The sequence below is a fragment of the Muntiacus reevesi genome, chromosome 1 (assembly GCF_963930625.1).
Source record: "Muntiacus reevesi chromosome 1, mMunRee1.1, whole genome shotgun sequence".
In the NCBI taxonomy this organism is placed as follows: domain Eukaryota; kingdom Metazoa; phylum Chordata; class Mammalia; order Artiodactyla; family Cervidae; genus Muntiacus; species Muntiacus reevesi.
Genome location: NC_089249.1, coordinates 202,939,048 through 202,960,880, shown reverse-complemented (window position 1 = coordinate 202,960,880; position 21,833 = coordinate 202,939,048).

Below are 21,833 nucleotides of genomic sequence, written 5' to 3'. Positions count from 1 at the left end.
ATAGCCTCATCTTCCACCTTGAAAGCCAGCAGTATAGCATCTTTCAGTCTTTCTGAATCTGACCTTCCTGCTTCCCTTTCTGAGGCTCTGTGAGCTTGCAAAGCTAACCCAGGATAATCTCTCCAACTCTAAATAGATCCTTAGTTTATATCACATCTGTAAAGTCTGTTTGCTATGTAAGGCAACATATTCACACATTCCAGGGATAGAATTATTAGAATAATTCAACAGGGAGGCTGTAGGGGAGGAAAAATAATTTTCCTTCTACCTTTCTAGGTTCTTGGCTAAGACCCCCCTGTAATAGAAGGTAGATTAATAGGAGAAAAACAAGCAGAAGTTCAATAACATGTATAGCTCTTGTATGCACTGGAGAGACCCAGAAAAACTAAGTAACACCCCACAATGTCTCAAGCCAGCACTTGGAACACCATCTCCATTTAAAGACTAAAGATACTGTGTAGGGGAGGCCAGTGAAGGGAGACTAGCAGGTGGTGCTAGTGGTGTAAAAAAAAAACCTACTGCCAATGCAAGAGACATGCGACCCCAGTTCGATCCCTGGGGTGGGAAGATCCCCTGGAGGAGAGCATAGCAACCTACTCCAGTATTCTTGCCTGAAGAATCCCAGGGACAGCGGAACCTGGAGGGCGTACAGCCCATAGGGTCACAAAGAGTCAGACAGGATTGAAGCAACATAACACACATGCACCAGGAAAAGCACAGTAAACAGTAGTAACGCGATGCAGATGCAGATTCATGAGTCATCCTGTGTGTGCTTAGTCACTCAGTTATGTCCGACTCTTTGCAACCCCGTGGTCTGTAGCCAGCCAGGCTCCTCCGTCCATGGGGATTCTCCAGGCAAGAACACTGGAGTGGGTTGCCATGTCCTCCTCAAGGGGATCTTCCCAACTCAAGGATCAAACCCAGGTCTCTAGCGTTGCAGGTGGATTCTTTACCCTCTGAGCCACCAGGGAAGCCCAGTGTTAAGTTATCCTAGCCTTATCCATTAATAAGAGTTTCCAGAGATTTTCGTTTCCTGGAGAGGGAGACACCTTACAAATGGAGATTTCCCTTATAAAAGTAAATGTCTCTTACAAAAGGGTAAGTTCTACTCAGTTTTCAGAACTTTTTCTGTTTCTATGTCTGTTATTTCTTAAAAATAATCCACCTAAAACAATGCTTAAGACACTTATTTTGGGGTGGCAAATTCTGCTTGCCTTTAAGGCCATTAGACTGAGGTGCCTCTACCATCTTGGTAGCCTAAATAAACACATGAAAACCTAACCCAGAGTCAATTCCTAGAAATGCTCTCATATCCCAGAAAACAAAACTTAAGAATGTCCAATCACCAACAGCCAACTAGGCTTTCCCAAAGAAAGCCAGGACTTAAACTGTAGCCCATCAAGTAATTTCTTTCTTTGCCTCTGAGGCTGCTCTATAAAAGCCCTTCTCCAGCTTGTCTTCAGAGCTTTTCTGACCATGTTCAGTTCAGCACTGAAGAATCCAAACTGATGCTCAAATAAACTCTTGAAATTTTAATGTGCTTCAGTTTATCTATGGATAGGATGGTGGGCATCCTTGGGGTCATTATTAAGACTACTATACCTGGAGCAGGTGGAAATTTGATGTTCGTTGTGAGTCTAAAAGCAACACAAATTGCAAAGGGTAGGGCATGAAAAGAATCAGTGTCCCACTGTAAAGAGCCTGTTACAGAGTAGCTATGTCAACAACAATGATGGAGCTATATAAAATAGATAACTGATAAGTACCTACTGTGTACACAGGGAATTCTATTTAATACTCTGTAATGACCCATATGGGAAAAGAATCTAAGAAAGAGTGGATGTATGTATATGTGGGTTTCCCTGGCAACTCAGTCAGTAAAGAAACCCCCTGCAGTGCAGGAGACCAGGGTTCGATCCCTAGGTCAGGAAGATCCCATGGAAGAGGAATGGCAACCCACTCCAGTATTCTTGCCAGGAAAATCCCATGGACAGAGGAACCTGGAGGGTTACAGTCTACAGAGTCGCAAGAATCAGATGTGACTTAGTGACCAAACCACCACCATGTATATATGTCTAACTGATTTACTTTGCTTTATACCTGACATTAACATAACATTGTTAATCAACTATACTGCAATAAAAAGTTTTTTAAAAATAATGGAATGAAAGCAGCCATCTCCAGAATTATGAACGGCAGCAATAGTGTCCTGGGATCTGGATTTATTGTATGAGGGCATGACTTTCAATTAAAAAGTTCAGAAACAGCCTCTGACCTCCTGGTTCATCCAGTGGGTTTGCAAAAACCTAATCCCCCATAGTAAAGCCTTTGCTGCTTCAAATATCTAGATGGCTTTCTATTTCCTGCACTCAACTCTAATTGATACAACCTGAGATCTAACACCTGTGACAGCTAAGAGCAATATTCTGACAAATCTCAAGTTTGGAATCTCAGCTCCAGCACTTGATGGCTACGTGATCTTGAGTGAGTCACTTTTTTTTTTAATATCTCAGTTTTCTGACTTGGGAATTATATCACTGCCTCCGACCCACCCAGAGTTTTCTTTCTTACTTTTTTTTCCTTTTAGTGAAATGAATTAACATACATCATGTTTTTAGGAAATAACTGGAATATATTATTATACAGAACAATCACAACCCAAAAATAAAGCAAATATTTTCCAGTGCACATAGAAGAGTCACAAAAATTTATCACTATATCAGTCTGGCATTTTAAAAGAGAGGACTTAAGGGCTTCCCAGGTGGTGGTAGTGGTAAAGAATCCGTCAATGCAGGAGACATGGGTTCAATCCCTGGGTCAGGAAGATCCCCTGAAAAAGGAAATGGCACCCCACTCCAGTATTCCTGCCTGGGAAATTCCACGGGCAGAGGGGCCTGGTGGGTTACAGTCCATGGGCCTGCAAAGAGTCGGACACAACTAGGTGACTGAGCACATACACATTTTAAAAGAAGGATAGTTTGTTTTTTATCTAGTTAATTTAAAAGGAAAAAGAAAACCCACTATATTAACAAGATTAGAAACTGCAGGAGACAGTTATCACCTCCCGAAAGCAAAGTGAAGAGATGGAAATTAAAAAATAAGAAGCTTAAAAGAGTGGCCCCATGGAGCTGAAACCCAGATCTCTGGGAGAAAAAAAAAAAGCACTGTTTTGTGTTTATTTATTTATTTATTTATTATCATTTGGCAAGTCTAAGGGTCTCTGAAGGCAATATAATGAGGCTGATTATGAAAGTGTTGGAAATAAATACATAAAATGGACCTTCTGCAGAAGGTAGCTCAGCTTCCTTTGTTGGAAATATGTTTTTAAACTGTTGATATGAAGGTACACAGCGAGTCAGGAAGCAATCAGGAAGTAAACATTAAGCGAACAGAGTGGAATGAGTTTCTTTTCTTTCTTATAGCCTTGAGTCTCTCTCTCTCTCTCTCTCTCTAGTGCCAGATATTAGCTGTGAAAACAGGGAGCCAGCCCAAAGCAGCAATATGATTAGTAGAGTTTCAGTCCTAACATCTCAAAAGGAACATGGAAGGATGCGTTTGGAGCTGCGACAGAATAGCTCGTGGTTGGTGTTCAGTCATTAAGTCAAGTCCGGCTCTTTGCCACCCTATGGACTGCAGCACACCAGGCTTCTCTGTCCTTCACTAGCTCCTGGAGTTTGCTCAAATTCATGTCCATTGTCAGTGATGCTATCCAAGCATCTCATCCTCTGTCGGCCCCTTTTCTTCCTGCCTTCTATGTTTCCCAGCATCAGGGTCTTTTCCAGTGAATCAGTTCTTAACATCAGGTAGCTAAAGTATTGGAGCTTCATCTTCAGCATCAGTCCTTCCAATGAATATTCAGGGTTGATTTCCTTTAGTTGACTGGTTTGATCTTGCTGCCCAAGGGATTCTCGAGTCTTCTTCAGTACCACAAAGTGAAAGCATCAATTCTTTGGGGCTCAGCCTTCTTTATGGACCAACTTTCACAATAGTATATGATCACTGGAAAAACCATCGTGTTGACTAGCTGGACCTTTGTTGGCAAAGGGATGTCTCTACTTTTTAATATGCTGTCTGGGTTTGTCAGAGCTTTTCTTCCAGGGAGCAAGTGTCTTTTAATTTCACAGCTGCAGTCCCCATCCACAGTGATTTTGAAGCCCAAGAAAATAAAATTTGTCACTGCTTTTAGCTTTTCCCCTTCTATTTGCCATGAAGTGATGGGACCAGATACCATGATCTTAGTTTTTTAATGTTGAGTTTTAAGCCAGTTTTGTCACTCTCATCTTTCATCCTCATCAAGAGGCTCTTTGTTTCCTCTTCACTTTCTGCTATTAGAGTGGTATCATCTGCGTATCTGAGATTGTCGATTTCACATGCTAGCTAGGTTATGCTCAAAATCCTTTGAGCTAGGCTCCAGCAGTACGTGAGCTGAGAACTTCCAGATGTACAAGCTGGGTTTCAAAGAGGCAGAGGAATCAGAGATCAAATTGCCAACATTTGTTGGATCATGGAGAAAGCAAGGGAGTTCCAGAAAAACATCTGCTTCATAGACAATGCTAAAGTCATTGACTGTGTGGATCACAACAAACTGTGGAAAATTCTTAAAGAGATGGGAATACCAGACTACCTTACCTGTCTTCTGAGAAACCTACTTCAGGCACAACTGACTGGTTCAAAACTGGGGATGGAGTACAGCAAGGCTGCATATTGTCACCCTGCTCACTTAACTTAGATGCAGAGTACATCAGGTGAAATGCTGGGCTGGACAGAACAGCTTAAAATTAGCAGACCTACCTTTGGCTACCCAACATTCATATAAAGTAGATGAAAACTGAAATTCCATATTTTCACCCAGTACAATGCAACCACTCTTCATACAAATGGAGGTGTTCTTCTTTTTTTCCCAAAAAAGGAGTGCTGATGGCCATTGTATCCAGCTCCGGAAAACAGTCACACTCTGTTTCCCAGTTCAGTCATGGTTCCAATCACTTATTGTATTACTTAAAATAAAACCAATTCTGACACAAAATTTTATAAAATGTTAAAGAGAAGGAGGAGCTAGTACATGGGGAGAATACCCTCAAAGGGAAAAGCAAGTTGCTCCATCTTATACCACTTATTTCAAAAGAGTCATAATGTTTGGTATACTTTTTCAATTTTGCAAGTGACATATACCACATTTGAGTTATCTTCCTTGGGTTTGTTTACCAAGTAAAATACCATTTTTGGATTTTTTAGTATGTCTCCTTTAATATTTTTAAGTGTCCAGTATATTTTGTCTAATACTTTCTATGGTATAAAGAGATAGGTATACTTCTAAGATCTTCAGATTGTTACAGTATTTCTCAAACATTCTCCAATTTTATTTGCTCTCCTACCTTTCTATTTTCACACAGTTAAATCTGAATTACAATCGACATTATCTTCCATACCCTTCTGGGAACCTTTCCTATATCTAAACATATTCAGCTTGATGTTGCCACTGATCATAACAATGCATGTAGGACGTTTTACTACTTCTGACTAAAGCAAGTGTTGGCTTGTTCTAATTGAAATGCAAAGAATAGATTCTGAAATACATTAGTGTGTTTTTATCCTTTTAAAAAATCCCTTTTATGTGACTCCTTCCTGACAATCCTCCACAGGCATTATTTTTCTTTAGGACAGATTTTGGTTATTACAGGAAGGGAGTTATTTGGTTATTACAAGGAAGATGGAGTCAACATTTAGCACTTGAGGTCCAGAATTGAATTTTCATGTCAATAAAAATATGCTTGAAAGCAGGTTATTGAGAAGAGGATTTTGATAACATATCTGGGGCTAAGCTTTGTTGATCCTATCACAGAATTTTATCATAAGCCAAGAACAGAACAGGATCAGAATAAGATAAGGGTTATCCTTGTCACAGAGAGAAAGGGAGACAGTCTGCTCTGAGTGACCTTGGCTTGGGGGAAGGAAAATCACAGGCATCAGGGAATAAGAGGTCAATGTCCTGGGTCCAAGCTTCCACTTTTCTAGTCTTGTTCCCCAGGAACTATTGTGGGGGGGGGGGAGGTGGTATGAACATTAAAAAAATTCTGAAGAAAGTAGAAAACATAGTAGCTTTCACCTTGTACTCTCTCTGGAACCCTGGTAGATCACACACAGGCTGACCCCTCTCCACCAAGAAGGGCAAGAGCAAGATTGGTGGAGAGCTGAGGAAAAAGATCTAAGGCACCTTTAGGCTCCCCATGGCAAAGGTTGATAGAAGGACCACACAAGATTTGGAAAACCTTTGCCCCATGCCTTGAGGACTGCAAAGTATTCTCTATACTCTAATTTCAGTGTTAACGAGGAAAATGAAAGGGAGAAAATTCCTATAGGAAGCTTAACTTTAGATTAAGAGAATAATAATGCAGTAGACTTTTTTTTTAATTGCAAGACACTGCTTTAAACAAAAGATACCCATTCATCTGTCAATGGTCATTTAACTTGCTTCCATGTCTTGGCTATTATAAATAATGCTAAAAGGAACATGGGGGTGCATGTATCTTTTTGAATTATATCTTTTTTTTCCCCCCAAATATATACCCAGGGATAGGATTGTAGGATCATAAGGTAACTCTACTTTTACTTTTTCAAGGTAACTCCATATTGTTCTCCATAGTGGCTTTACCAATTTACATTCCCAGTGTAAGAAGATTCCCTTTCCTCCGCACCCTCTACAGCATTTGTTATTTGTAGACTTTTTAATGATGGTCATTCTGACTGGTGTGATATGGTACCTCATTGTAGTTTTGGTTTACATTCCTCTAATAATTGGAGATGTTGAGCATCTTTTCATGTGCCTCTTGGACATCTATATATCTTCTTTAGAGAAGTGCCTGTTTAGGTCTTCTACTGATTTTTGGATTGGGTTCTTTTTTTGGATTCTTTGTTGAGTTGTATGAGCTTTTTGTATATTTTGGAAACTAAGTCCTTTTTAGTTGCATAATTTGCAAATATTTTCTCTCATTCTGTAGGTTATCTTTTTGTTTATTGTTTGTAGGTTGTCACTGTTTATTGTTTCCTTTGCTGTGCAAAATCTTGTACATTTGATTAGGTCCCATTTATTTACTCTTGCTTTTATTTCTATTGCCTTGGGAGACTGACATAAGAAAACATTGATACAATTTATGTCAGAGAATGTTTTGCCTATATTCTCTCCTAGACAATTGGCAGTCTTTTATAATGCTTTGCTATCCTTCCATTATAGAGCATTCTTACTGGATTCATTTTAGGGAAAAAATAATAAAAATTATCTTAAGATTTATAAAAGTCCAATATTTATGGAATAGATGGATACATTTATAAGTTATCAGCAATTAAAAACATCTGTGTTATAGTCAGAAATTTCAACACTTTGCTCTATGTTTTATGCCATATTATTTTAAATCCAGTTTGCATTCTTAAATTTTGATTTAGGCCTAGGTATTGATTAGCTGTATTTAAAAAGAAACAACAAAACATCACAAATTGTCATTTTAATATAATTGCTGTTGTATGATTTATCTCCCTCTTTTGATATAGAATAATTTGCTTTTATTGTAATCATTTTACTTGCCATATACACTAATTAAAACCCTCAGACTGGAGCTACATTCTATTAAATATCTGTTACAACATGTCTGTAGAAATGTCTGCCCTGTTTGTCTCAATTCTCAGGACACTGGAAACTTAACATTCAACTTTTATATAATTCTGTTAACACTACTCTTAGTGAAAAAAATTAGGGAAATTTACAACTAAGGTACTGAAATAGCTAATAAAAATTCTGCCAGTTTAGGATATCTTCTCATGGTGCTATCCATAGAGTTTTTGTTTTAGTGCCAGAATCAAAGATTTCGTCTGAAAAAATAAACAGAACATCTGGGTCACTGGTTGGCAATTTTTTTTTTTTTTGGTTGGCAACTTTTGATTCATGAATTTTTGTGCTGCTGGTGTCATTGCACATAAGAATTTATGTCTTAACTTTTTTTAATGTTCCTATTTTTTTTTTTACTAAAAATTTCATCTTTCTTTGAGTTCCAATTAATTTCAGTGTGCTCTATTTTCTCTATCATTGATAGTTTCTACTTATTACTACCGCTTTGTTTTTTTAAATGCATCTCCTCTTAACCACGTAATTTTTTCCCATGTATGTATTATGGAATATGATAGTAATACTTTGTATTCATTGCTTATTTATCATGGAGAAGACAATTACTGTACTATTTAATTTCTTACTATTCACTCCAAATGGAGGCCTGGAGATGAATTTAAAATAATTTTTAAAATGTGACATGGCATGTATATTGAGTATATAGATTAATATTCATACATAGCCCACCCTACCTTATACAACAGTGACATTTAAAAATATTAAAAGGTAAATTTCTTTCCCCAGTGACATTTCTGTTTCACAAAAAAATGTTAATGAAGTGCTAGCTGTTGCTTCATTTTCTTATAACTTCTGAACTTTTTTGTTAAAACGTGGTTCTTAGTGATCACACTTATTCAACTAAAGAATGTGAATAAAACTGACAGAAATGCAGTCTCAATACTGTCATTTAAGGAGGCTGGTGGTGTTACTATTAGGCTTATCCACAGAGGAGGAAGCTGAGGCATGAAGGATTAAAACAACTTGTCCAAGGTCACAAAGCTCACAAGCGAAAGAGCTGGAGTTGGATAACAAATGCTCTGACCTCAAAGCATGCTTCACAATATTTTAGTGAAAATTCTGTCAGTCACGAGTGACAGAAAGTTATCATCAACTCTCTTGTGAATCATAGTATAAAATGCCTCAGAACTGCAAAGTCTGGGAATGGGTTTCCAAACATTGCTGGATTCAGATACTTCAGTAAGAGCAAGGTCCATCTCTTGCCCTCCTTGCGGTTTTCTTCTCAGACTTGCCTCCACAAGACTAGAAGGACAGCCTTGATGCCGGAAACCATGGAGAGTGAGAGCACTTTTCCTGCCATCTCTGGCGGTACTCCCAGGGGTGCTTATGATTAGCCTTGCTTGCGTCACATGCCTAAAGACAGATTATGGTCAGGATTTTAAGGCAGCTACAGACAATAGTCAGCCCTGTCCAAACCTTAAAAACTGAACAAGGTTACTGCAGGAGAGGTTAGATGATCCCTCAAAAGAAGGATATTAAACAGGCAAAAAAGAAAAAAAGTCCATTAATGCACACTGACATTAGATCTTGTGAAATACTAAACTTACTCAAATACCCCACATAAAACTTTACAAAAATACTGTGAGTTAGATTTTATCTTTATTTTTTTCAGGTAACAAAGACCAATACAACTTGCCCAAGTTCACACAATGTATAAGTCATCAGATCTTTTAAAGATAAATTATGTACCTGCACTGCTACTAGAGGAATAATGTTCAGAATTCAACATACCTAGACCTAAATGGGATGGCGTCAAACCCAAGTATCAACTTTTAAAAGATTAAATGTACACAAGTAGATTAAATTAGACACTAGTCTGATTTAGCCCTTCAGGGTTTTAAAAATATTCTAAAGTTCTAGGCATCCTAACTTTTACTTGCAATTCCCTGAGGATATAAAATCAAAGACTGGAAAATTTCTATTGGATGAATGTCACCTTTATTCACATTCATTAGCTGAATAAATGTGATTGCTAAGAACCATGTTTAATAAAATAAGTTCCGAAGTTACAAGACCTTGAAGCAACAGCAAGTACTACATTAACATTCTTTGTAAAAGAGAAGTGTCATTGGAGAAAGAAATTTATTTTTTTAAAATATTTTTAATGGTCATTATTGCCTAGGGAAGGATGGACTATGTACAGTATGATTCTCAACGTTTATTCTCGATAAACACACCATGTCTCATTATTTTTCTAAGTCCTCCAAATGGAGATTTGGAGTGAAAAATAAAAAACTAAATCTAAGACATTGTCTTAGACAATTCAAAGTTGTCTAAAATCCTAGGGCTGTATGCAGCATCGAGTATGTGGGGTGCCCTGAAATTATGGATCAGTGGTTCCTGTTGATGTAGCCATAACTCCTGGAAGGATGGTTCCTTCCAGTCTAGTGCTCTCTGCTTCTCCTCCACTGGGTGCCCTTAGTCCTTGTAGACTCTGAAACCACTGTGTCTAGGGTCAAGGCTCCTTGGAACCCATAGGAACTCATACCTTTTGGTCTCTTTCACCGTTTCTAGAAATGTTGTGTCTCTCACTATCTGGCTTCAAAGGCCTTACTCTTTTCTCCTTTATCTCCTCATCTGCTAGGACAGCTACAATGAGCTAATACTTTTAGAAAAGATAGGAATGGCTGTCGTGCTCAAGATGATTTTCCTTCCAGCTCTGCAAGAAGTCCAGGTGCAAGGAAATACAAATGACCAGGCTACCAGCTTGTGAAACAGAATGAAGAGGGAGAGACACAGATGATAAACAGCAGTTATTATCTTAAAAATATGGCTCTACAGATGACTATATAAGAATAAATATCATTTGAGAGTTCATCCATTTTCCAAATACCTGAAGGTCCACAACAGAGAATATTTTGCAACTTTACTCAGCACAAATTCAGATTCTATTAGTCCTTCATTGCTTATATAAGGCAGTAAATCACTTAGCTAGGGAGTGGTCTCAGTTATACATACACACAGATATTGGAATGACACATTATTTTCATCTTGCTCCTTGCTCTTCATACATCATCTTGTTATGGTGTTCTTGAAGTTCGACACTGTCAAGCATGTCAATAATAGTAACGTAAACTTACCACGTGCATAAGAAAGAGTAAGAGAGTGTAAGTGAAGGCGACTCTATTAAGGACTTATTAAACTTTTCAGCAAATCAATGCAACTTCCCAAAGAAAGCTGAAACAGGATCACAATCATTTCTGATGATTTGCTTTGCTTACATCTAAGATCTAAGTCACTTTGCTTATATCTTACATCTAAGAGGCCTGGTTAGTTTTCACAGACTTTTTTCACCATCTTACATACTATACAATTGAATGTTGTGTTTCATTTTATTGTTTCTCATCCCTAACTAGACTTACCTGGTGGACTCAGTGGGTAAAGAATCTGCCTGCAATGCAGGAGACCCAGGCTGGATGTTTGGATTGGGAAGATCCCCTGGAGAAGGAAATGGCAACCCACTCCAGTCTTCTTACCTGGAGAATTCCATGCATGGACAGCAGAGCCTGGGGGCTACAGCTCATGGGGTCACATACAGTCAGACACAACTGAGCGACGAACACACACACTCCTAACTAGTGTGTAAGCTCCCTATGACAAGGGCAAGGAAACTTGATCTGCTGTATTTAATGATGAAAACTTAGCACTTAGAACTGCTGTATTTAATGATGAAACATAAAAGTTACTTAGTAAATCATTGTTGAATAAATGAATAAGGGCTAGATAATCAGTGGAAAAAAGATTTGTGTGTGTTTGTGTATGTTTTAACTCCAGAAGTATTATAGACAGCTTTATTTCTTATTCCAAATTGTTATTGTACACACATATATCTATGAAGAAATATTTTATCATTTCCTTAAAATATGTATTTAAAGAATACATAAAGAATCATAATGAAATAAAATCTTTTTAAATTTATTTTTTATTGAAGGATAATTGCTTTACAGAATTTTGCGGATTTCTGTCAAACCTCAACATGATTCAGTCATAGGTATACATATATCCCCTCCTTTTCGGAACTCCCTCCCATCTCCCTCCCCATCCCACTCCTCTAGGTTGATACAGATCCCCTGTTTGAGTTTCCTGAGCCATACAGAAAATTCCCATTGGCTATCTATTTTACATATGGTAATGTGAGTCTCCATGTGATTCTTTCCATACATCTCACCCTCTCCTCCCCTCTCCCCATGTACATAATTCTATTCTCTCTGTCTTTTTCTCCATTGTTGCCCTGTAAATAAATTCTTCAGTACCATTTTTCTAGATTCTGTATATACATGTTAGAATATGGTATTTATTTTTCTCTTTCTGATTTACTTCAGTCTGTATAATAGGTTCTAGGTTCATCCACCTCATTAGGACTGACTCAAATGCATTCCTTTATATGGCTGAGTAATATTCCATTGTGTGTATGTACCACAAATTCTTTATCCATTCATCTGTCGATGAACATCTAGGTTGCTTCCATGTTCTAACTATTGTAAACAGTGCTGCAATGAACAATGGGATACATGCGTCTCTTTCAATTTTGGTTTCCTCAGGGTGTATGCCTAGGAGTGGGATTGCTGGGTCATATGGTGGTTTTATTCCTAGTTTTTTAAGGAATTTCCAAACCATCTTCCACAGTGGCTATATCAATTTACTTTCCGACCAACAGTGCAAGAGTGTTCCCTTTTCTCCATGCCCTTTCCAGCATTTATTGTTTGTAGACTTTTTTTTTTTTAAATAACTTTTAAAAATAATTTGTTTTTAATTCTTTGCAGACTTTTTGATGAGGGCCATTCTGACTGGTTTGAGGTGATATCTCATTGTAGTTTTGATTTGCATTTCTCTAATAATGAGCGGTGTTGAACATCTTTTCATGTGTTTGTTAGCCATCTGTATGTTTTCTTTGGAGAAATATCTGTTTAGGTCTTTTCCCCACTTTTTGATTGGGTTGGTTTTTTTCTGCTACTGAGTTGTATGAGCAGCTTGTATATTTTGGAAATTAATCCTTTGACAGTTGTTTCATTCGCTGTTATTTTCTCCCATTCTGAGGGTTGTCTTTTCACCTTGCTTATAGTTTCCTTTGCTGTGCAAAAGCTTTTAAGTTTAATCAGGTCCCACTTGTTTACTTTTGTTTTTATTTCCAATACTCTATGAGGTGGGTCATAGAGGGTCTTGCTTTGATTTATGTCATAGAGTGTTCTGCCTATGTTTTCCTCTAAGAGTTTTATAGTTTCTGGTCTTATATTTAGGTCTTTAATCCATTTTGAGTTTATCTTTGTGTATGGTGTTAGGAAGTGTTCTAATTTCATTCTTTTACATGTGGATGTCCAGTTTTCCCAGCACCATTTATTGAAGAGGCTTTCTTTGCCCTATTCTATATTCTTGCCTCCTTTGTCAAAAATAAGGTACCCATAGGTGCATGGGTTTATTTCTGGGCTCATAATAAAATAAAATCTTTATTAAGCACTTCCAATGTTCCAGACCATATTCTTGGAGTGTTCATCTTGTTTAACTCAATTGATCCACACAACAACCTGCAGTGCTCTTAAGGTACATCAATAGCAGTTAAACCCTGAAGGCAAGGGGCATCTTAGCATTCTCCACCCACCTTTTAATAACTGCAAATGTTTGATCAGTTTTCTTAAAGGCAGAATACCCACACATTTAAAAGTATTCTTTTTCTTAGTCTAGTTCAGCAGTGCTCAAACTTGAGTGGTGAAAAATATACCACACAGCCATATACGCAAGACAGAGTATAATCTACTTTATGGGCAAGTAAGAGATTTTCGAAAGTAATTTCTTCTCAACCCAATTTTCAGCTTAGTTCCTAATCTCATCTCTTGAAATGTAGCTTCTGTTTAAATTAAGTTTAACCTCCTTGAGATTTCAAGTCACCTTGTTTCTGCTTGAGCTTGTGAATGTAACTTCAACTGTCATACTTGTGCACATGCTTGAAGACTGTGTAGAGGAACACTGGAACAAGAAGCCTGCAGTCCTTCACCACATTCTTTAAAATTCAAGCTTGCTTCTGTCCATTTACATCAGACTGTAGCAATACACTCAGCTCTGTGCCTGCTCCTCAGCACAGCTGACAGTGGTGCAATAACAAGAAAACACCTAAAAGAGTTAAAATATACAGACAATTTTATATCTTTTTCCAAATTGTTGGTGCTTCGTGTCTGATTGCTCTATTTTGATTATGAGAGCTTTTTTTAAATGTCATAGGTAAAATCAAAATTTTCTACTTCTCTTTTAAAATGTGGATTAGTTTGATTTCAGAGTGTCTTTAGATTGCCAAGGTGAGCTGTTAAAAAAAATTGCTACTATTTATAACCATTTATCTTCTTGAAACAGGATTTTATTTTTGAAATCATCCAACAAAAAATATGCAGGAATAAATTGTAGGCTGAATCTGTGCTAAGACTGTAATTGTCATCTGTAGGCCTCAAAGTCAAAATTGTTGTTCCTTCTTTAGTCTATTGTCTTCATCAAAGCAACCGAATTGTTCCTGTTTGAATATTTTAGTAAGCATTTAAAATTTTTATGCAATTTAAATACACATTCATTTATTTTAATCAAAGGAGTTTAGAATTAGATTTTTTTTTCTCTCTTTTTAAAAAGTTCTGCTGCTGAAAATGGTTTGAAAATCATTGCTATAGCCCAGGGGTTAAACTTTCTCTTAAAGGGCCAACCACTCAATGTTTAAGGCTTTGCAAACCAAGAGGCAGAATTCAGGATACTATGCAGATACTTACATAATGTTTAAAAATAACAGTTTTTAAGTGACAACCATTTTAATATATAAAAAATTCTAATTTAAAGACCACCAAAAAAAGGTAGTGGATTGGATTTGGCCTGTAGGCCACAGATTACCAACTTGTGCTCTAGCCCAATACCCCTCATTTTATTTAATTTATTTTTTTAGTTTTCTTCCCCCAGTTTTGAGATATAATGCAGAAGTGACTATGTTTAGGGTATATAGCATAATGATTTACTTACATATTGTGAAATAATTATTACAGTAAGTTTAGTAAACCTTCATCATCTTATATAGATACATTTTTTTTTCTTGTGATGAGAACTCTTAGGATCTACTCTCTTAATTTTCACACATATCATACAGCAGTGTTAGCTGTATAGTCATCCTATTGTACACTATATCCTTAGTACTTATTTGTTTTGCAACTGGAAATCTGTATCATTGACCACTTTCATCTAATTCCCCCTCCCCTCACCATCTTCAATGTTTAATTTCTGTCACTTATGGATAAATATTAGTTCATTGTAAATTCATGAAATTTTTCATGAGACAATATCAAAAGTCTCCAAGGGGGAGCTCACTTCACTAGCAAAGATAGGCTTCCTGAAATAAATTGGCAACACGTACTTTGCATGAATATACCTTTATTTTATAGGAGAAGAAATGCTTAGCAGAATCGAACTTCCTTTGGAAGGCTCAGTCATGTCGAGGCGGCAGAGAGAGGACCATGAATTTAAATCTCTTGATATCTAACATTGCTTGGTTGTTAATGAAAATGTAAGAATAAAAGAAACTGAAATACAAATAGTAAAAGACCCTGAGCTACATATGAAGCCAAAACCACATAGAAATTAACTGCATAAACACTTACTGTATAAAAGAACCATGTTTGAAGATTTTTGTTTGTATGATATTCACCCCCCACTAAACTGTTTTTTTTTTTTTTTAATATTGGAGTATAGTTGATTAACGATGTTGTGTTAGTTTCAGGTGGACAACAAAGTGATTCAGTTATATATTTATTCTCTTTCAAATTCTTTTCCCATTTAGTTATTACAGAATATTGAGCAGAGTTCCCTGTGCTATACAGTAGGTCCTTGTTGGTTATATATTTTAAATATAGTAGTGTGTACATATCAACCCCAAACTCTCAATCTATCCCTCCTCTCCACTCTTCTGTCCAAGTAACCATTAAGTTCCTTATCTAAGTTTGTGATTCTGTTTCTGTTTTGTAAGGAAGGTCATTTGTATAATTTTTTAAAGCTTCTGCATATATGTGATATCATTTGATATTTGTCTTTTTCTGTCTGACTTCACTGAGGGTAATAATATCTAGATCCATCCACATTGCTAATGGCATTATTTCTTGCTAATGGCTGAGTAGTATTCCACTGTATATATGCGCCATATATGTATCCATTCAGTTAGGTTGCTTCCTTGTCTTGGCTATTGTAAACAGCACTACAAAGAACATTGGGGTGCATATATCCTTTTGAGCCATGTTTTTCTCTGGATATATGCCCAGGAGTGGGATTGCTGAATCATATAGTAGTTCTGTTTTTAATCTCTTAAGGAACCTCCATGCTTTTCTCCATAGTGTCTGTACCAATGAACATTTCCACCAACAGTGCAGGAGGGTTCCCTTTTTTCCACACCTTCTCCAGCATTTATTATTTGTAGACTTCTTGATGATGGCCATTCTGATTGGTGTGAAGTGCCACCTTATTGTAGTTTGTATTTGCATTCCTCTACTAATCAGCGATGTTGAACATCTTTTCATGTGCTTCTTAGCCACCTGTATGTCTCCTCTGGTGAAATGTCTATTTAGATCTTCTGCCCATTTTATGCTTTTTTTAAAAATACTGAGACACATGAGTTGTTTGTAAATTTTGGAGATCAATCCCTTGTCAGTTGCATCATTTGCAAATGTTTCCTCATGCTCTGGGGGTTGCCTTATAGTTTTGTTTATGGTTTTCTTTGCTGTGCCAAAGCTTTTAAGTTTAGCTAATCCTCATTTATTGACTTTTGTTTTATTTACATTGCTCTAGGAGATGGATTGGAAAAGATATTTCTGCAGTTTAAATCAAAAAGTGTTCTGCCTATGTTTTATTCTGAGTTTTATAGTATCTGGTCTAAAATTTAGGTTTTTAATCCATTTTGTTTATTTTTGTATATAGTATTAAAGAATGTTCTAATTTAATTTTTTTACATGTACCTGTCAAGTTTTCCCAGCACCATTTGTTATAGAGGCTGTCTTTCCAATATTGTGTAGTCTTGCCTCTTTGTCATAAATTATATGATTATGGGTGAGGTTATTTCTGGGCTTTCTATCTTGTTCCATTAATCTATATTTCTATTTTGTGCCAGTGCCATACTGTTTTGATGTCCATAGCTTCATATTTAGTCTGAAGTCAGGGATGCTGATTCTCCCAGTTCCATCTTTCTTTTTCAAGATTGCTTTGCTTATTTGGGGTCTTTTTTGTCTCCATACACATTTTAAGATTTGTTTGTTCTAATTCTGTGAAAAATGCCATTGTTAATTTGACAGGAATAACATTTAATCTGTAGATTGTCTTGGGTAGTATAGTCATTTTGACAATATTGATTCTTCCAATCCAAGAAAGAATATGGTAAATCTTTCCATCTATTTGTGTCATCTTTGATTACTTTCATCAGCATCTTACAGTTTTCAGAATATAGGCCGTCTTCCTTCTTTAGGGAGGTTTATTTCTAGATATTTTATTATTTTTGATGCAATGGTAAATGGGATTCTTTCCTTAACTTCTCTTTCTGACCTTTCATTGTTAGCACATAAAATGTAACAGGTTTCTGTGTATTAATTTTGTATCCTTCAACTTTGCTGAATTCATTGATGAGCTCTAGTAGTTTTCTGGTAACATCTTTTGGATTTTCTATGTATAATACTATGTCATCTGCAAACAGGGACAGCTTTACTTCTTTTTCAATATGGATTTCTTTTATTTCATATCCTTATCTGATTATCATTGCTATAACTTCTAAAACTATGTTTAATAAAAGTGACAAGAGTGGACATGCTTGTCTTGTTTCTGATCTCACAGGATATGCTTTCAGCTTTTCACTGGTATGTATATTCTTTCTGTGCCTACAGTCTGGAGAATTTTTATCATAAATGGGTGTAGAACTTTGTCAAATGCTTTTTCTGTATCTATTGAGATGGTCATATAGTTTTCATCCTTCAATTTGTTGATGTGGTATATCACACTGATTGATTTGAGGATGTTGAAAAATCCTTACATCCATGGGTAAATCCCACCTGTTCACGGTGTACGATTATTTTAAAGTATTGTTGGATTTAGTTTGCTAGTATTTTGTTAAGTATTTTTGCATCTATGTTCATTAGGGACATTGGCCTGTAATTTTCTTTTTTTGTGGTATCATATGGTTTTGATATCAGGATGATGGTGCCCTCATAGAATCAGTTTGGAGGTATTCCTTCCTCTGCAATTGTTTGGAATATTTTCAGGAGAATAGGCATTAACTCTTCTCTAAATGTTTGATAGAATTCACTTGTGAAGCCATGCAAAGAAAAATTTTCTATAATTCACATATAATTTTATAAACAATAAACCAGAAATTCCAGATGGCTAGGAAATAAATAAACAAATACTTCTCACCATACATTCAGAGCCAGCTTCCAAATTTTAGAAGCTCTATAAACGTCACTTGATGCATAAAAAAGTAAAAATAGGAAAATATAACAGATTATTCTTCTCACAGTCACAGCTTTAAGTCTTGATTTGGAGATTAGAATACTAATGATAATGATTGGGGATTAAATAGCAGAAAATGAGATTAATCTGATAGCAACAAAGCTTCTGATTTTGGATTATTTTAATTAATTTTACCTAGCCAGAACTTCTGAGGAATTGAATACAAACATTTTATTGAAAAAAATCTCTGGATGTCTCAAAATGAAAAGAAAAAGAAGCATTGATGCTGACTTTACTAAGCAGATTATAACTTTTCATAAGGATATTCCAGTTAATAAAGAGTGAGGCAATGGTTAGTTAGTTCAGTCGCTCAGTCATGTCTGACTCTTTGTGACCCCATGAACTGCAGCATGCCAGGCCTACCTGTCCATCATCAACTCCCGGAATTTACCAAACTCATGTCTGTTGAGTTGGTGATGCCATCTAACCATCTCATCCTCTGTCGTCCCCTTCTCCTCCTGCCTTCAATCTTTCCAACATCAGGGTCTTTTCAAATGAGTCAGCTCTTCGCATCAGGTGGCCAAAATATTGGAGTTTCAGCTTCAACATCAGTCCTTCCAATGAACACCCAGGACTGATTTCCTTCAGGATGGACTGGTTGGGTCTCCTTGCAGTCCAAAGGACTCTCAAGAGTCTTCTCCAACACCACAGTTCAAAAGTATCAATTCTTTGGCACTCAGCTCTCTTTATAGTCAAACTCTCACATCCATACATGACTATTGGAAAAACCATAGCCTTGACTAGACAGACCTTTGTTGACAAGGTAATGTCTCTGCTTTTTAATATGCTGTCTAGGTTGGTCATAACTTTCCTTCCAAGGAGTAAGAGTCTTTTGATTTCATGGCTGCAATCACCATCTGCAGTGATTTTGGAGCCCAAAAAAATAAAGTCAGTCACTGTTTCCACCGTTTTCCCATCTAATTGCCATGAAGTGATGGGACTGGATGCCATGATCTTAGTTTTCTGAATGTTGAGCTTTAAGCCAACTTTTTCACTCTCCTCTTTCACTTTCATCAAGAGGCTCTTTAGTTCTTCTTCACTTTCTGCCATAAGGGTGGTGTCATCTGCATATCTAAGGTTATTGATATTTCTCCCAGCAATCTTGATTTCAGCCTGTGCTTCTTCCAGCCCAGCATTTCTCATGATGTACTCTGCATATAAGTTAAATAAGCAGGGTGACAACATACAGCCTTGACGTACTCATTTTCCTATTTGGAACCACTTTGTTGTTCCATGTCCAGTTCTTAACTGTTGCTTCCTGATCTGCATATAGGTTTCTCAAGAGGCAGGTCAGGTGATCTGATATTCCCATCTCTTTAAGAATTTTCCACAGTTTGTTGTGATTCATGCAGTCAAAGGCTTTGGCATAGTCAATAAAGCAGAAATAAATGTTTTTCTGGAACTCTCTTGCTTTTTCGATGATTCAGCAGATGTTTGCAATTTGATCTCTGGTTCCTCTTCCTTTTCTAAAAACAGCTTGAACATCTGGAAGCTCACAGTTCATGTATTGCTGAAGCCTGGCGGAGAACTTTGAGCACTACTTTAGTAGTGTGAGATGAGTGCAATTGTGCAGGAGTTTGAGCATTCTTTGGCATTGTCTTTCTTCGGGATCAGAATGAAAACTGACCTTTTCCAGTCCTGTGGCCACTGCTGAGTTTTCCAAATTTGCTGGCATATTGAGTGCAGCACTTTCACAGCATCATGTTTTAGGATTTGAAATAGCTCAACTGGAATTCCATCACTTTCACTAACTTTGTCCATAGTGATACTTCCTAAGGCCCACTTGACTTCACATTCCAGGATGTCTGGCTCTAGGTGAGTGATCACACCATTGTGATTATCTGAGTCATGATGATCTTTTTTGTACAGTTCTTCTGTGTATTCTTGGCACCTCTTCTTAATATCTTCTGCTTCTGTTAGGTCCATACCATTTCTGTCCTTTATTGAGCCCATCTTTGCAGGAAATGTTCCCTTGATATCTGTAATTTTCTTGAAGAGATCTCTAGTCTGTCTCATTCTATTGTTTTCCTCTATTTCTTTGCATTAATCACCGAGGAAGGCTTTCTTATCTCTCCTTGCTATTCTTTGGAACTCTGCATTCAAATCTGTATATCTTTCCTTTTCTCCTTTGCTTTTCATTTCTCTTCTTTTCACAGATATTTGTAAGGTCTCCTCAGACAGCCATTTTGCTTTTTTGCATTTCTTTTTCTTGGGGATGGTCTTGATCCCTGTCTCCTGTATAGTGTCACGAGTCTCTGTTCTTATTTCATCAGGCACTCTGTCTATCAGATCTAGTCCCTTAAATCTAGGATTAGAATTATTATCCATTGCAACTTCTAAAGAATTAATGAACCTAGGAATTCATCATCAACAGTACATGAGAAACAGACAGACATTGTGTGCTTCCTACTGAAAGAACACAGTGTGTTGTTGTTGATTTGTTTTGTTTGAGTTTCCCTGATGGCTCCGTGGTAAAGAATCCACTTGCCGATGCAGGAGATGTAGATTTGATCTGGGTTGGGAAGATTCCCTGGAGAAGGAAATGGTGACCCATTCCAGTATTCTTGCCTGGGAAATCCCATGGACAGAGGAGCCTAATGGGCTACAGTCCATGGGGTCACAAAAGAGTCGGATACACCTTAGTGACTAAAAAAACTACTGAAAGAACTACTGAAAGTTCTTTACTACTGAACCAACACAGTATCATCTATTAAGGACTTTTTTCAAAAAGAAAAAGTGAACTTGCACCTGGCAATTCTCTAGATCCTAATACCAATTTACCAGTTCACAGAAGATAGAGAAGGCAGAGAGACATATAAAACAAATGTGTCACCCAGGTACAGCCCATAATCAATGACTGACAGAAGTTACAGTGTAAATACAGCAAATTACTTTGTTCTTCTGAGGCATAAGCCTGATGCCATGGTCTACATTGAGGTGGAATTAAACTCCAGCTATCTTCAATGGTAACTGACTTCAGTATTCACCCTTTACTGGATTCCTTCCGTATTTTTTTTTAATCCACTTCTCCACTCTCCTCCCATTATTCCCTGGAATCACTTTCAAATAAACTACATGCTCCCAAATTCTTCTGAATCTACTTCCTGAGGAACACAAACCAAGGCATAGAGAAATGTTTACAGACTCAATTTGCAAACAGCAGGTAAATGAGGGTTCTTCTATTAATATCATTTGCGGCTGGGGAACCTAAAATTTTAGCTATCTCTCCACTCTTGAAGCTGGTAAATGTCAGTAGAAGCATATAGCGGTTTTGTTTTTTATGTTAATTTGTTTATTTAATGGCTGTTCTTAGGAATTTGAATTATCCCAATTATCAAGGAAGAGTAGAACAGTAGATTACAAATTTCAGCATGTTTAAGAATTGCTCTGATGTCTTTTTATAAATGTGGATTCTTCCACACTCAGTGATTCCAAATCAGAAGAAATCCAGACTTACTAGTTATGCACAATAAAATATTAGAAATACTCACAGGAGTTCTAAGAGTCTCACTTTGAGAAACACCAACCTAAGTGCCAAGGTTTTCATTACTCATAAAGTGTCAGGCCAGTTGCGTTCTAAACATCTTTAAGAAGTTTTGATCTGATGGTTCTGTCACATCCTGGAGTTCCAATTCTGTGCTAATACTAAAACCTGAAT